We start from the raw sequence: 12,363 nt of genomic DNA, 5'->3' as shown, positions 1-12,363 counted from the left end.
CAGGTAAGCCCAGAACTGTGTGTGGTCCTCCTGAAGAGGACTGTCTCCACGAGGAATAGCCATATCTGTGTGCCTCAAATTCTACCATCAGTACTCATACCTCTGGTTTATCCTGAACATTCACCAGATATCTATCTATTGGGGCTGGGACCCATGCTGGGTGCTAGGAGCAAAGAACTAACCTGACTTGGAAAACTCACAGTCTAAGAACAGAGGTGGACAAAGCAGGAAACATAGCCAATCACTGGTGAGGCTTGCTATGATGGACAAGGTGAAGAAAGAGAGATTTGGGGATATATGACCCCTGGCTCAGTGGCAACAGTGACACTCAGGTAGGGGAATTTGAGCAAGTGTTGATGGCCCAAAAGCCATAGCCATCTGCTCATCCCACTTCCACCCAGTAGCCCTGCCAGGCCATCTTCATGTCCCCTCTCCGGGCCATGGGGCAAGAGTCATTCCTACTCCTGGTATGGCTGTTCTCTCAGGCCCATCTTACACCTTTCCATTCCAGGCTGTGTGTATGAGGCAGTCAGAGCCCTCAGGGCATTTCCAAAATGTTCAGGTCTGCCACTGCCCCAAGTTGGGCATCTGTCTTGTCCTAGGTTCACTTCTCTGCCAGTTGGGGATAGAGGAGACCTATCTCTGAGCCCCAGGCCTCTCTGAACTGAGGGTCAGAGACCTGGGTTCTGCTTGCTGTGTGACCTTGGCCAGGTCACTGCCCTTGTCTAGACCTCAGTGCCCTCATCGTGGAGTACAGGTGGATTCACATTAGGAGTTTATACTTCCTGCATCCTGCACTTAAGTGAAGGAACTATATTGTACTTCAAGAACACAAGAAAACTTGCTTATTTGTTCATTCCACAAATTAATGGCTAATGCTTTTTAGGTGGCAGGCTAATGAATATGGTCATTTATAGTAGTCATACTTTGAAAATAAAAACAAAGATTGATTCCAGAAGAAAGGTTTTCAGAAGTGTAGGAAATACATAATTGATGGCTTCCTAAGTGGTTTGCAGCTTTGGATATTTATTTACTGCTAAAACAAAACAAAACAAAACAAAACACCAAAATCTCCGATTTAATCAATTTACAGCTCATAGTGAGTAAACATGTTTTAAGGTTATAAAACTTTTTTTTCTGATCGGTAGATAAATCGTTCATGTTCTTTGAACAATTTCTGGTAAAATGGGAATAAAGATGCCAATATCCAAATACTATTTGTTTTTTTACTTGGAAAAAAAAAGCATGGGGGTCCTTTAGGAGAGAGAGATTATCATTCCAGTAGTTTCCTAGGAATACTCAATATGTCTCATTACAATATCCTTTCATATATAAGGTGACAGTGACAGACTGTGAAGTTTGTCTAATAACATGGTAACTTCTCTCTTCTCCCTTGATTACCTTGAAAGTGGAAAGAGAAATATGTAATAATTATTTTATTTTATTTTATTTATTGTCAAATCACTCTGGTGTATGCCTGAAACGAATGTAATATTGTACATCAGTTATACCTCTATACTTAGCATACAATGAAATATACGTAGCATACAAGACGTATGGTTTTTTTTTTTTTTGAGGTATACTTAGCATACAATAAAATACACAGATTTCAAAGGGGATCTTGATGACTTTTGATTTATAAACACCACCCTACCTTAGCTTGTTTTGGCCACTATAACAAAATACCGTAGACTGTGTGTCTTACAAACAAGAGAACTTTATTTCTCACACTTGTGGAGATACAAAGTCCAAGATCAAGTCAACCACACATCTATTGTCTGGTGAGAACGGCTTCTTGCTTCATAGATGGCACCTTTTGCTGTGAAGCCACATGGCAGAAGGGGTGAGAGAGCTCTCCGGGGTCTCTGTTATAAAGACACTGATCCCATTCATGAGGGCTCCACCTTCATGACCTAAAGACATTCCAAAGGCCCCAGCTCCTAATACCATCGCCTTTGGGCTTAGGATTTCAACCTATGAATTTTGCAGGGACACAAACATTGAATCCATAGCACACCTCAATGAAGATACAGAAGTTTCCTATCACTCCAGAAAATTCCTTCCGTTCCTCCATTGTCACATCAGCCACATCAGGAAACTACTGATTTAAATTCTATTCCCGTAAATTACAGCCTATTCTAGACTATTCTAGAATTCATTCAAATTAAATCATGTATTCAGTTCCTTTGGTCTGATTGTTTCTGTCATCATCATAGCTGTGAGATAAATCCATGTTCTATTTATTTATTTATTTATTTATTTATTTTTGGGACAGAGAGAGACAGAGCATGAACGGGGGAGGGGCAGAGAGAGAGGGAGACACAGAATCGGAAACAGGCTCCAGGCTCCGAGCCATCAGCCCAGAGCCTGACGCGGAGCTCGAACTCACGGACCACAAGATCGTGACCTGGCTGAAGTCGGACGCTTAACCGACTGTGCCACCCAGGCGCCCCAATAAATCCATGTTCTTACATGGATCAAAAGTTAGTTCTGACTTATGAGGGATTATTCCCCTGGATGAATATGCCAGTTTCTTTAATCATTCAGCTATTAAGGACTGGTTGTTTATTCCCAGTTTGTGGAATAAATTTCATGAATAACACTGCTCTGAAGATTCACATACAAGTCTTTGTGGGGAATTTCCTAGGGCCAGAATCGCTGGGACACAGGGTGATACAAGTTTAACTTTATAAGAAACTATTATCATACACGCTAATTTTTCTACTTATGGCCTCTATTTGCTCCTTCTTTCCATCAATCACCCCAAGTGCATTCAGTTGTTATGAAGTATGACAGAATCTAATTCTCTCCTCAAAATTCTTTTAAGAAGTTTCTGCTCTCCTCTCCATCCTTTGTTTTCTCTTTTCCTTAATTTTTTTTAAATGTTTATTTTTGAGAGAGAGAGAGAGAGAGAGACAGAGAGAGAGAGAGAGAGAACAAGCAGGGGAGGGACAGAAAGGGAGGGGGACAGAGGATCCAAAGCGGGCTCTGTGCTGACAGCAGAGAGCCCGACGTGGGGCTCAAACTCACGAACCGCAAGATCATGGCCTGAGCCGAAGTCAGACACTTAACCACCTGAGCCTCCATCCTTTGTTTTAATTACATGTTGATCCCTGATGTCATTTAGGTTTGAGAAAGAAAAGTCCTTCGCTCACTTAAAATTCCACCAAATGCCCTCATTCTTCCCCTGTGACTTCTCCAAGAGACCATGGGACCTTTCAGCCCAGGTATACACACTGTTGTTCCCAGTTCCTCCCATTTGTCCTCTTCTCTAGGTCCCCTGTGCTAGGACACCCAACTCACTGAGCACAGCTCCCCCCTCCTTAATGAGCACACCATTATTATGTAATAGCTTCCCCTCCCTCCTCCACCTGTCTGGCCTCTGCCCAGCCCCCAGTCTCTCTCTGGTCTCCTCAGGACTCCACTGCTAGGAAAGCTGCTGTTTCAGGGATCATCTCGCCTGCCCCCCACCTGACTGCATCTTCTGTGGTCACAGGCTCCCTCACTCATGGGGCCTGCCTGGGCCCAGGCCCACTTGACAGGTGATCTCTGGCTGCCTCTGCTCTGGCTACTCCTGTCCCCGGTCTGCTGCTCCCATGCCCTCCCGGGATGGCGCTTCACTTCCTCTGAAGTTGTGATCCCCAGGAAGGTGTCCCACGGGGTGAGTGGAGCTGAGAGACAAGGCCAACTTTCCTATAAGATCCACTTCAGAGGCCAAAGACATGTGGTTCACATGAAAGTCAAGAAGAGCTTGCTGCCCAAACATTTTCCTGTTATCACCGACAATGATCAAGGTGCCATGCAGGAGGACTACCCGTTTGTCCCTCGAGACTGTTACTACCACAGCTACCTGGAAGGGGTTCCTGGGTCCATGGGCACACTGGACACCTGCTACGGGGGTCTGCATGGCATGCTGCAGGTGGATGACTTCACTTATGAAATAAAACCACTGGAGGCTTCTTCCAGATTCGAGCATGTGATTTCTCTACTTGTGTCAGAAGGAAGACCGTCAGAGTCTCAAAGGTGTAAGATTGAAGAACAATCTACAAATCAGGCATATGAAGAGGCAATACTTTCCGGAGCTCCTAGGGCAGCCCCCGTTTATTTGTGGTGGCCACATAAGAAATATTTAAAAATTCACTACACAGTTTCTCACTCATTATATTTAATGAGGCCTAATCTGACACAGGCAATAGAGGGCGTGGTGATGATAAACAACGTACTCCATACGATTTACAAACAGGGTCTTATAGACATCTATGTACGTCTTTTGTGCATATGGAATGGTCGGGATCCTACAGATGTAACAAAAAAAAAAGTAGTGCATTCAAAGCTATACAGAGCTTTGGGTTGTGGAAATTTTATAATATTCACAGATTTATTGAACATGATACTTCATTGCTTCTTACAGGACATAAAATCTCAGGACAGCATTTTTATGGTCACCTGGATGGAACATGCAACCCCAACTGGGGATCATTATTTGTATATGTAGCAAATTACCACATATTTTTGGCTGCAACCATTTCAGCACATGCATTAGGTCCTAATATGGGGCTCCGCCATGATGTACCCGGCTGCATATGTTTTCGAAGAAGCTACTGTGTTATGACTCCTGAGCCTGGTTTAATGGATATAATGAGCAATTGTTCTTATGCGAGACTGCATCACTGGATTTCTAGGTGGGATCCTTGTATGAGCGTACCAAATGTCCTATACAAAAATTTTCCTTATGTAGCACCTCGTCGTGGTGACAAGATCATAAATGAGGCAGAAGAATGTGACTGTGGCTCCTTAAAAGATTGTAAAGAGAATAAATGTTGTGAGACCAATTGTTACCTCTCCCTTGGCAGTGACTGCAGTGAAGGACCCTGCTGTGTTAACTGCACATTTGCTCAACCTGGAAAGATTTGCAGAGACCTGCTTGGTATTTGTGATCTGCCAGAATACTGTGATGGGAAAACGCATAATTGTCCAAATGACACGTATACCCAAGATGGAACCCCATGTTCAGCATTAGCTGTTTGTGTGAGAGGAAACTGTAGTGACCGTGACATGCAGTGTCAATCCCTTTTTGGCTTCCAAATTAAAGATGCTTCACCAGAATGCTATGAAAAATTGAATATATTAGGTGACCGATTTGGCAACTGTGGAGTGAGGGTGTCAGAAGGAGGAGGAAGACCTTTGAAATGTGAAGAAGATAATGTTCTTTGTGGAATGCTGCACTGTAGTAATGTCCATGAAATTCCTGGTGGAGGTGAGCACACTACATTTCGTCATATAATAATACCAGGTGTTACGGAAGAAAAATGCTTTGGATATGACGCACACCATGGGACAGATACGCCAGAAATGGGGCTTGTAGTGGATGGTGCAACATGTGGCCCAGGAAAATACTGTTTGAAACAGAATTGTACTTTTTACGAAGACATGGGTTTTGACTGCGATGTCAAGACATGCAACTTCAGAGGGGTGTGCAACAACAAGAAACATTGTCACTGTATGAAAGGTTGGAAACCGCCATCGTGTGACGAGAGAGGATTGGGTGGTAGTATAGACAGTGGCCCCCCACCTGACAGAGAAGTAGGTCTCACACCCAAAACAATTATTAATATACACCAGGCACTAGCTCTAATGTTTATTCGTATGTTTGTTTTTCTGCTTGCATTAATCATTGGTGGCCTTATCCAATTAAAAGAAGTTTTGATGACAGCTGAAAAATAAACTGTGGAAGCACCAATATTCCTGTTAGTAAATAATACGGAAATGCACAAAATAGAGAAAATCACATTGACACCTACTGGGAGCAATGAAAAATAATTACTCTGATAATTACACAATCTTATCCTGAGATTGCCACCTTGGAATAAAATGCCCTGGCAATACAAAGGGGTCTATGTGTTTAAATTCTTTTACATTTCCTGTCTGGTCATATTCTTACTAATTCCATAGATGACATTAGGAGCTCTTAATTTCATTAAGACATGGATTCTAATGTTTTATACATGCCCGTATAGCAATCCTGTTTGCACTGGTATACGCTTGTTATTGGACCATTTTCCAATTGGTTATATCCTGAATTTCTGTTATTTGTTCATTTTATTGGTGCTATTTTTTTTTTTAAAGTAGGTTTCATACCCAGTAAGGAGGCCAACACAGGGCTTGAATTCATGAACCTGAAATTAAGACCTGAGCCTAGATCAAGAGCCAGACTCTCAACCAACTGAGCCACCCAAGCACCCCTAAACAAATAGCATTTAAAGTAACAGTTGGGAGATACAGTGGAAACATAAGAAGTTTTGTGTCGTGGCACATGAGTGTCAGCAGATCTACCACCTGCAAAATATGTGCCCTTGGACAAAGTCTTAGGCTGTGACAGTTTCAAGGTCCACATTCCATTGGGAGGTGAAATGCACTTTGCTAGGCTTTTGTCATGATCAAAAGAAAGCACCCAAGAAAGGCCTGGAACATGTTAAGCACTTAATACGTGCCATTATTCCCATTATTCTCATTATTATTCTTGGGTGATGCTAAACCTGAGGTATTCTAGTATAATGAGTTCAGCTTTGTATCGTTATTATAACATGAGGAGGCGGACTGTCAGGAAAAGGGCTATAGGCTTTGTGGGAGAAGGACTGGGAGACTCATTACATTATCTCTGTGTCATGATATTGATGGGTCCTTCCTCCTGGGAACCCCGCAATCTCTTCAATCAACAGCTACTGCCTCTGAAAATCCTCTTTGTTCCAGGAACTGCACAAGCATCATGATGTTTTCTCAGCCTCCTGCTCTGCCAATTTTATCTTCTTCCCGCCGTAGATGGGAGGCAGCACTCTCTTTGGTGACCACTCATCTGTTTGCCACCAGAGATGCTATGCTTCCTACCACCTCAAAAGTCCCTACAGGTGACTCCCCTTAGCTGCCTCTCCAACCTTGACAAACTGTATGGTAATTGTGGTTCCCTAGCTTTGGCCTGTGAAGAGCAGGCGCCTGGCCTCTATTACTTACAGAGACTTCATTACCGCCGTAGTTGTTACCAGACACCGATCTGGGCCAATCTGTCTTTATCATCAAACTGGACTGTGGAGGAGAGACACAACAGAACTCCTGAGAGTTGATGCTTCTCCTTGCACCAGCACAGTTCGTGTTTCTTCCTTTCATTGAGGTATAATCGACATGTGGCATGATATCAGTTTCAAGTGCACATACAGTGTAATAGCTCGATATTTGTGTATATTGCAAAACACTCGCTCACCACCGTTAAGTCCAGTTAGCATCTGTCACCATACATAGTTACAAAAGAGTTTTTGCTTGTGATGGGAACTTTCAAGATCTACTCAGCCACTTTCAAATATACGATACAGTCTCATTCGCTATAGTCACCACACTGTACGCTACCTCCCCAGGGCTTGCTTATTGTATGACTGGAAAATGCACCTTTTGAGCCCCTTCTCCCATTTTGCTCTCCCCTCTCCCCCGTCCTCTGGCAACCACTGATCTGTCCTCTGTGTCTTTCCCAGTGCATTCTGCTGGGTCCTCTGGCCTCACATGATATATGCAGCGTAGCACGCCTACTTCTCTCAGCCTTGTTCTGCCTACTTGCATGGAAAATTAAGCATTTCCACTTTGCCCAGGATGGGCGATTGCTTTCTGCGTGCTTCTGAGAGTCCCCGTAGAAGTGCGGGAGCCCCATCCCCTGGGATGGTGTCCTTGCCAGGGTGATTCTTTGCCAGGGTGATTCTTGCAGCTACTTTGGTGGAATCTCATTCCTCTCACAGCACAGCTTGTCCAGCCGGGTTATGCTTGGTGTGGCACAGCAGCCAGGAAGAGAAGTGGGGACAGTCTCTTGTGGCGGGACAAGCTCCGGGCATTCATATGGCTGTGCAGAGCCAATATTTTCAGGGCTATCCACCCAGGTGTCACCATCTCATGTTTCGAACTCCTGAGTTTCCCCAGCATAACATGCTTGTTCTGGATGACCGTGTAAAAGTCCCTGTTGCTGTTGGAAGCCTATCTGATCCTGAGATTGCTCCTCAGCTATGATCTCTCTTCCACACCAGGACAGAAGGGCCCTTTGGTAAGCAACCCAAAAAGCCTTCTGGCATTCACACATGGCCTTTAACGTTTAGTAAACTAGGGTAGTTCCTCTCATTCTCATTACCTTTTACAGTTCATCGACACAACTTAGTCATAACCTGTCAACTCTGCCATCCTTGTAGACATTGTGGCTTCCGTATGGTCCAAATGCCTAAATCGTTGCACATGAGGGAGGGTTGCCCTCCATCAGGACCTTTGCCTGGGCCACCGTTGGTAGATTCCTCAGTATTGGGCTACCTGCCACGTAGGGCAGTCTAGGGATTATCTTTGTTTCTTCACATTCCTCTTAGGACAGAGTCCTCCTTGCCAAGAGTGTTAGAGTGTTGATTGAGCATGTCCCCAAGCCCATCCAGCTCTTTTGTCAGATCACAGCACCACTGTCTTTGCAGAAGCAGATGTCAAGACAGATGTCTTGACCTTCAGGAGATTTGTTGAAGGAAACGTCTCTAAGGACAAAGTGGGAGCAGTAAGAGTAGACCAAGAGAGACTTCGGGCCGCAATACTTCTTCTGTGAAAGGGGGGAGAAAAAGTCTGAATCACAGTGGAAGAGCCTCAGACATCAGAGTTGGTGTGAATCAGATTCATCCAGGAGCCCTTGAGCCAGAGTGACCCTTGACAGCCTCCTGTGTTGGGCAGCAGTGGCCCTGCTCAGTGCCAACACACTCAGACATTGGCTAGGGCTTCCCAGGGGAAACAGGGCCTGGGGTTAATTTCTCATGGCTGCTAAGGTAAGATACCTGGAGACTGCTGCTCATCCATGCTCCCTGTAGTGGACTACTCCCCTGAACGGTGACCTGAGGGGGTCACAGAATAAGCAACTGCCACAACCAGGGAGGTTATTTTAGGGGCCACACAGGAATCTTGAATGGGAATAAATGTGGCCCACCATTCTTAAGTCTTTTAGGTCAACATGATCTCTGCTACTGTCTTAGCTGCATATTGCTCCTATGCTGGTAGAGGAGGCTGTCTGAGGGGCTTTCTCTTGGCTTTTGTTGCTATAGTGACCCTTACTCCCTCTATCATGGAACCAGTGAAAGCATTCTGCCAGCTGCCAAGTACACCTGTCAGTTTTTCATGTAGGGCCAGGAGAATGACAACAGACACAGCATAGGTTATGAGAAAAACCTGTGCCAGCTATCTGTCTGTTACCTTGCCTCCACATGCCCCCACACTCAGGGGCAATCACTATAACATTTGTCTCTCTTGTTATTAATGGCAGCTCACACCCTGTAGCTGACAACGCTGCTAAGATGTGAACACTTCCCTTTCTCCAAGATCTGAGTATCATCTGAGGAAGGAGTGAGGGCATGAGTTCTATAAATACATGCACTATTGCCTCCAGAGTCTTTCTTTGAAAGGACTTGCTTCCACTTCAGTCAAGCAGTCTGGGTCTGAGAACTGGTCCAGGTCTGACAACTGGGTGAAAGCTCATCATTTTCCATTGTGGCTACTAACATCATTCTTTAGAGATTTTTGCTTGCATAAATCACGCTATGCCCTGATTGATTCCCATCTATTTTTCTCATAGGAATATCATGTTCTGTTAGACATCATCATAGACCGCTGTGTCTGAACGTTTACTGGTTTGACATTCCAATTTGATTAATGTTACATTAATTACAAATGCTTTGCCTTTGATGGTTAAATGCTTCCTTGTGGCCCCTGCCTCTCTGGAATCCTGTCTCGTTCAATGAGACAAGGAGTCCAGGTCCATGGCAGCATCAGCCCAGGTCTACCAGAAGATAGCCGCTACTGAGCTGCTCAGAGGTGCCAGTGTCACCTTTCATTAGTCATTCTTTACTTATTCAGTGAAGAGATGCCTTCTGGGCCCTCCCCGGAAACATAACTAGCTGGTGGATTTTCTTGTCTTCCAATGCTTAGGTGGTGTCATTGATCATACTAGCTAAAACCTGGAATAAGTTTCTCAGCATTGTAAGGAAGCTGCCATTACCATGTGCAGAAATGATAAGTCGATTATCTGTCTGGCAATCTTCCCCAAATGAATGAGAGTATCCTCATTTTGGAGAGAACTCTGCAGTCATTTGAGGGCTACATGGTCTACTGGTCATGTTTCCTTAAACACATGGAGACCCCTATGATCATTCCTAAGATGAAAGTGTTTTGGGAAGGGAGGCCAGTTAATTCCTGTTATACACAAAAATTATACCACAAAGGTACACCTAATGCCTAAAAAAATGTTGTTTAACATTTTGAGGTCCTTTCATACGGCATTTAAATCTGAGAGTATTGGGTTTACAGTACCTCCAGTATGATTTTCTAGTGGCCGGTAAGCCTTATGTTTCCCAGTTCCGTTCAAACTGGAAAATTGTCCTTGTGTTTCGGGGACTGAATACAGTTCTCTGATTTGTCATGTCTACTTCACCAGTCAGGGTGGTATCTGCCCACCTTCGGGACTGAGTGAAAGCTATTGCTTGGGGATGAAGGAGGCATCTGAAGGTGTTGTCTGGTGTTTTGCATGGTGCAGGAACTGGGGCCACTCCTGTTTTTTCCAATGGACTTCTCCATAAGGTTAGATAAGGTAGTCAAATCATGGCCAGAGCTGCCTGCTATGGGATGGCAGACTCAGTAGTTAAATTTTAGATTCCTGCAAGAGTTTGGGAGAGCTGCATTAGGGCAATGTCCTTCATGAGGAAGGTTCAAGTGGAAGTTCTGAAAGATAAAGATCATTAATATCCCTCTTTCCTCCTGACCTCCCTGGGACACAGGTATTCCCTCCTATGGTTCCAGGGTTGTTGTTCTCTTTCTGCTACGACAAAATTGGTTTTTGTCGCCCCTGTAGATAACAAAAAATTCCCCAATTAAAAAAAAATTTTTTTTTTAACCAGGTAGGCTCTGTGACTCACATGGGCCTTAAACTCAGGACCCTGAGATCAAAAGGAGCATGCTCTACTGCCTGAGCCATCCAGGTGCCCCTAAAATCTTTGTAAAATCTCCTACTGAGACCCAGACCTTCTCTCTGGAAGGGGCTTGTAGAAGTGGTACTAGGGCACTTTTATAATATTAGAAAAGAATTAGGTTTAAATTCTCTAAGCCTCCTTCTAGTCTGGCTGCACTGAGAGGAAGCATGGCCAGGGTGATATACCAGGGAAATGAAAGATGAATCATGCCTAGGAATGGTCACAGCAGAATGCAGAATTTTACAAATAGTGCTATATAAACACCCATCCCTTGTATCCTTATCATAATCTAGGAAGAAGTGGTTAAGATGTGGCTGGGCAGTGTGGGGAGACCCCTGGACCCTGAGGTCTCCGCCCAGCCAGTCCCCGGGATATCGCCAGCGGCTCTTGGTCTCTTGGCAAGAAAGAATTCAAGGATAGACTAGACAAAACAGTTGGGTGACGCAAGTGAAGGGTTTATTAAAGTGGGAGTACACTCTGGAGATGTGAGACAGGTACGCTCAAGAGAGAGATACATGGCCCTGGTGGTTTTCTATCTTTTCTTGACCGTCGTCAACTAGGGGGTAGAATATTTATTACTTGGGAAAGGGATTTTTTTCCTTGGAAGGCGAGGCTTGTGCCTTTTCTCCCTTACTTGGTCAGGGTTTGTGGCCTCCTTTGTCTTGGACCCGCCTGGTTTGGTCCAACTTCTGGTGGCTTTGTTTTTAGAGTGCTGCCTGCACAGTCCTCCGACTCTCCTGATAGGGGGCCAGAACTCCCCCTTTGCTGGCCTCCAGGCATCCTGTGAAAGCCTAACTAACTGCCTACTCTAATGAAGAGCAATGATCCCTTTCTAGAGATAGCTTCCTTAAGTGATTAAATCATCTTATAATGTGTGTGAACCAACAGTAGGTGAGGGAGGTAGAAGCGTAAATCTTCTTTTACGCTCCAAGTCAAGTTCTTGGAGGCTATTCCAACACTCAAATAATACCTCATGTCTGGGAATGTTGACGGTTTGTTGAATAACTCTACTGTCAGTTCACAACGAGTGGCTTTAGGCATAAAATGTGTGCTTTGTGTAGGTCGCAGCCTACCTGGAGTGATGCTATTGGCTAAGAATGCCTGGGGGCATTCACCTGGGCTTGTACTACTCCTTGTGACTCTCCAAGGACATTTCCCCCACTGGAGCCAATGTTGTGGCTGGACTGCCCCTTGTGGTTCTTATTATGAATGCCTGACACACTTCAGGGACAACCAACAGGGAACTTTCAAAAAGCGAGGTATATTACTCACAAGTCCTGCATGCGTACACAGTATACCTGGGAGCACATGGCCAGGTTAGGGTGGGGGGAGAGTGTGTGGATCTGGG

At 44.6% G+C, this 12,363-nt stretch overlaps 1 long non-coding RNA gene across 1 annotated transcript; it reads right to left on the bottom strand.

The window, feature by feature from the left end:
- Nucleotides 1-1,062: 1,062 nt before the first annotated feature.
- Nucleotides 1,063-11,102, bottom strand: LOC131517434 (uncharacterized). Its single transcript, XR_009264594.1, has 2 exons — nucleotides 10,809-11,102; nucleotides 1,063-1,401 (listed from the first exon to the last, which is right to left on the bottom strand). It is a non-coding gene; the product is annotated as an uncharacterized LOC131517434 (long non-coding RNA).
- Between the last annotated feature and the right edge of the window lie 1,261 nt (nucleotides 11,103-12,363).

The sequence above is a fragment of the Neofelis nebulosa genome, chromosome 7 (assembly GCF_028018385.1).
Source record: "Neofelis nebulosa isolate mNeoNeb1 chromosome 7, mNeoNeb1.pri, whole genome shotgun sequence".
Classification (NCBI taxonomy): domain Eukaryota; kingdom Metazoa; phylum Chordata; class Mammalia; order Carnivora; family Felidae; genus Neofelis; species Neofelis nebulosa.
Note: the sequence above shows the minus strand (reverse complement) of the source record. Positions and strands in the feature narration are given on the sequence as shown.